Source organism: Borostomias antarcticus, assembly GCF_949987555.1.
Source record: "Borostomias antarcticus genome assembly, chromosome: 8".
NCBI classification, from domain to species: domain Eukaryota; kingdom Metazoa; phylum Chordata; class Actinopteri; order Stomiiformes; family Stomiidae; genus Borostomias; species Borostomias antarcticus.
The window spans coordinates 4,300,639-4,305,638 of record NC_140241.1 but is presented as its reverse complement, the minus strand read 5'-3'; positions in this window follow the sequence as shown (position 1 = coordinate 4,305,638).

Sequence of the window (5,000 nt, the reverse complement as noted above, 5' to 3'; positions counted from 1 at the left end):
TAGTTTCGCCAGCCGGGGGCCGACCAGCGGCTCCCGCGGCGCGAGGCCCATGTTGGGGGGGGGGGTGGCGAGGCCCATGTTGGGGGGGGGAGGTGGCGAGGCCCATGTTGGGGGGGGGGGTGGCGAGGCCCATGTTGGGGGGGGGAGGTGGCGAGGCCCATGTTGGGGGGGGGAGGTGGCGGGGCCCATGTTGGGGGGGGAGGTGGCGAGGCCCATGTTGGGGGGGGAGGTGGCCAGGCCCATGTTGGGGGGGGGAGGTGGCCAGGCCCATGTTGGGGGGGGGGAGGTGGCGCGCGAGGCCCATGTTGGGGGGGGGAGGTGGCGAGGCCCATGTTGGGGGGGGGAGGTGGCGCGCGAGGCCCATGTTGGGGGGGGGAGGTGGCGAGGCCCATGTTGGGGGGGGGAGGTGGCGAGGCCCATGTTGGGGGGGGGAGGTGGCGAGGCCCATGTTGGGGGGGGGAGGTGGCGAGGCCCATGTTGGGGGGGGGAGGTGGCCAGGCCCATGCTGGGGGGGGGAGGTGGCCAGGCCCATGCTGGGGGGGGGAGGTGGCCAGGCCCATGTTGGGGGGGGGGAGGTGGCCAGGCCCATGTTGGCGGGGGGGGAGGTGGCCAGGCCCATGTTGGGGGGGGAGGTGGCCAGGCCCATGTTGGGGGGGGGAGGTGGCCAGGCCCATGTTGGGGGGGGGAGGTGGCCAGGCCCATGCTGGGGGGGGGAGGTGGCGCACGAGCCGGAGGAGTCTTGCCCGCGCGCCAGATGCCCTGCGTGTCACTGGAGGACGGATGACGAAGCCAAACGGATTATGTCGGCGGTTCCCGGAACAGAGAGGCAATTTTACGATAGCTATTCACCACGCATATCTATCTTTCTGATGGCTGCTTTGAGTGTAGGCAGAGGGAAGAGCCTGAAACAGTTTGCCAGGCTGTTAGACATTTTGAGATTTTCTCTCAATGATTGATAAAAAACTAAAATATAAGATATGGCCGCATAGAGAGAGGACTGAGATAGACCTTTACAGGCTGACGTCTTACATTTCTGCACTGAAGTCTGTACATGATAAATCATCACATTTGATAGGCTAATATACAGTAGGCTTATATTCTCTCATGTTGCCAATAAGAGACTTTTGAAGCAGCATATATCTAAACAAGAAAGAAATGTTCAGCCTATAGGCTACGTAGGCTATTTAGGATATTTGTTGGATAATATCATCGACTAATTGTTAAATTTGCCCACTTGAATTCCTCCACATCTTCTATTGGACTAAATTAACCCAAATGCACATGGCCCTTCCAGACACATAGAGCATATTGAATTGCATTATAGACAATAAATGAGATTTCAGCTTTATTCCAACCTAAATGAAATTTCAGTGGTTAGCAGTGACACTGACAATTAATTCAGAGATAATTAGTACAAACTATGAGGACTTAATCAGCAGGGAAAATAACCAATATCAACATTTCTAAGGGGGGAAAAAATCTCATTTTTTCTCTACGAAAACCAATTCCGTGTCGGCCTATTTCACTTTAATCTGGAAAGTGAGTTTCAAATCGAAATGTGCAGAGTTGGCTGCTTATAGATAACTATGCGGTGGCTTTAAACCATTTGAAGTGAAAATGATAGCTACATCTATGTGATTAATTGTTCAATAGACTACAATTTGTGTCAGTTTTAGGCTAATGAGAAATGCTGACGTCTTTTCTTTTTACTCTTTACTTTTTTCTAACTCCCGCTTTTTCCATTCTCGATTTGTATCACCATGCATTTATTTTGATTAATTTCAGTCGTTTATCATTATGTTTGTTCTTTAGCAAATTAATGCACCGTGTAGAGCAAGTGAACAGAGCAGAAGAAGGCTATAACAGATTAACTCAAAGCTTTGCAAGTAGCCAATATTTCATTCACACACCCTTTTTTTCTCTGGCCATTAAAATAGAAGGCTACAGAACACTGACACTTCGAATTAAAATGAAATTAAAGCTGTACTTATAAAACGTAAACATTTTATACTGACACTGACCCCACCATGCTCCTTTTAATGGCTAATAATGAGTACATGCTTCACAATATAAAGGATTGCTAGATGGAATATTTGTAATATCGAAATGTTTACCGTTTTTATGTTTGTAAATGCTAATGAACAAATAATTTATTAATTTGTAGGGGATTCATGTTTCATTCATGCAGGTTCATGAAAGGTAGGAACATTGCAAAAAATTATAGTTACTCCAATACCAGTAACGCATTAATTTGTCATGAAAAAAGGCATTAAAACAGTCACTGTCTCTACAGTCCTTAAGAAAACACAGTAAAACAAAATGTAAACACCTAAACACGATTCCATCACTTTCAGCACTACATTAACAATGACACATGAGCGTGAGGGAGTTAGGAGATATGCAGGCGGGTCACAGACAAAGGAGCTGTGTGTTCAAGACCAATGTGTGTAAAACACACACACACACACACGCAGCGCTGGCACACAGTGAAGAGATGGCCACATGTGAGATTGGGCGGTGCCGTTGATAAATTGATGCACTGGGTGTGTGCTCCCCGTGCCAGCCTGTGACACACAACAAGGATTCATGGGAACCACAAGTTCCAGGGAACTATATTTCTCTCAGAGGCCGAGGGCAGGAGGGCGTTATAGGACTGCACACGTCTGTCACTGGGCTGGGCCCTCAGACCGAAGACAAACAAACATTAGCAGCTGGACCAGAGACTTCATTTACTCTCTCTCTCTCTCTCTCTCTCTCTCTCTCTCTCTCTCTCTCTCTCTCTCTCTCTCACACACACACAGAGAAAAATATAGATACGTAGGCCTACAAAGCTATAGATATATACCAACACAGACACCCAAACAACTCAACTCTAACCATTCACCTGAAACACACATGTTACATGTACATCCTTTTTCTTTGAATATCAGACCTATCCTGACGTAAAATCCTGATCCTTGAGATTCACAAAGCCTTACCAAATGTAATACTGCAGCATGGACTCCTATTCACCTACTTTGATCTTCTGGCCCTCTGTATGCCCAGCTATTGCAGTGATATGCCTGAATCCCTAGGGGGCGCTACTAGGATACAGACTACAGTATAGACAGCGATTGGGATTACTTATAAAAGCAAAGAAGAAGAGATGTTCTAAGTACAGTAGGCTAGTAGGCTAGCTAATTATGATGGAATATGGAGGCAAGAACGTGGGGGGAGACAGAGGAGGGTTGGATGACAAACTTTGAAATGAAATAACTGATATAACAGTCAGAAATGTCCAAATGTTAATAATCCGTGTTCATTAGTTATGAAAATGCAAAGCCTAAATTAAGTTTCAGTATTCTTATCAAATCCATATAGTTCAGAGCATTCTATGTTTGAGTTGAATGACAATAAAATCGCCTTTTTCCATCTTAAATGACCATACTGGTCTAAATATGATTTGAGCTCCTTAAACTAGTCACTCAACATATATCACATTATAATAAATTTGTTGTGGAAAATAAATTTTCCGAAGCAAAGCTCACGTTAAAAGAGATTTGCATTTTCACGTTTTACTTAGGCTACATTTCAAAAGTTGAATGTGATGGCTTTAAAACATTTTTAAATTGTTCCCTCTTTGCACTGACAAACTCGCCCAAGTTAGTTTCAAATCATTTTCTGTAGTTTTTATTTTATAGGTAATTTTTTTCACTTGTATCCGTTGAACTCCTGTGGTACATTCTCTAATCCACCTAAACTAGATTCTCTACACAGCATTCCTAGCAACGGCTACCATGTAAACAGGAAGAAGACAGACCGTTGGTGTAGGCCTAGGCTGTGCAAAGGGGGTTAAAACGAAAATAATAACGACTTCAAATTATTTTAATTTTTTGAAGCCATCGCGTTCAGCTTTTGAAATGTAAGTACAACACAAAAATGCCAAATATTTTTTAACGTGAGCTTTACTTCTGAAAATGGATTACGGTAATGTGATATACATTGCTTGACTAGTTTTCGGAGATCAAATCATATGTAGACCGGTATGCTCCTTTAACACCACCTTATTGTATTTATGAGAGTTCAAAGACAAATAAACACAAGTAAACACAATTAAAAGCTCTTTTGGCAAGGGCACTATATTCTTCGAGCGGCCAGCTCCCCTGGCAGGAGACAAGCCGATGGAGAGCTAAAGAGTGAACCATTTGCGATGGCGTTCCTCATCCGAGCAGCCTCCCTGAGAACTTCTGAATGAGTAAAATGATTTGATTATGTTGAGGCTAATGATGAGAGGCATACTTAAATCTATCTCCACGTTTTTCTTTGCTTCTGCCTCTGATTCAGAGCCCTGTCAGCAGCTTGTTAGGGGTTTTACTGCGGTATTTCAGAGACACGCCACCAGCTCTCGTCAGCCGAATACAGAGGGAGAGAGAGAGAGAGAGAGAGAGAGATAGAGAGAGATAGAGAGAGGGGGAGAGAGGGAGAGAGAGAGAGAGGGGGGGGGAAAGAGAGAGAGAGAGAGAGAGAGAGAGAGAGAGAGAGAGGGGGAAAGAGAGAGAGAGAGAGGGAAAGAGAGAGAGAGAGAGGGAGAGGGAGAGAGAGAGAGAGGCCCCGGCTTGGACAGAATTCAACCCCTTGGAAAAACAACTGGTAGGCCTAATACTAGATTTGAGGCCATTGCCATGTGACCTCCTTTGGGTGTCATAATGTGTCAGACTCAGGACAGCTGGTTAGAATATAATTATGGCACAAGACAAGAGAGGAAGCCATATCTGAAACAGATGTTTGGCTCAACATTATTCTATAGCCACCTGTGTGTGTGTTTGTGTGCGCACGCGTACGAGCGTGTGTGTGTTTGAGAGTATATGGGTGTAACTATCAAAACTAGCCATTACAATTATGTGAGCATCCAGGAAATCAATTGTAGCCCATATGGATTGGATACAGTGTTAGGCCCCTTTTATATTTTTCGTAATTGGCCCAAAATACAACAATAAACAGAGCACAAAGCCCAAAAACTC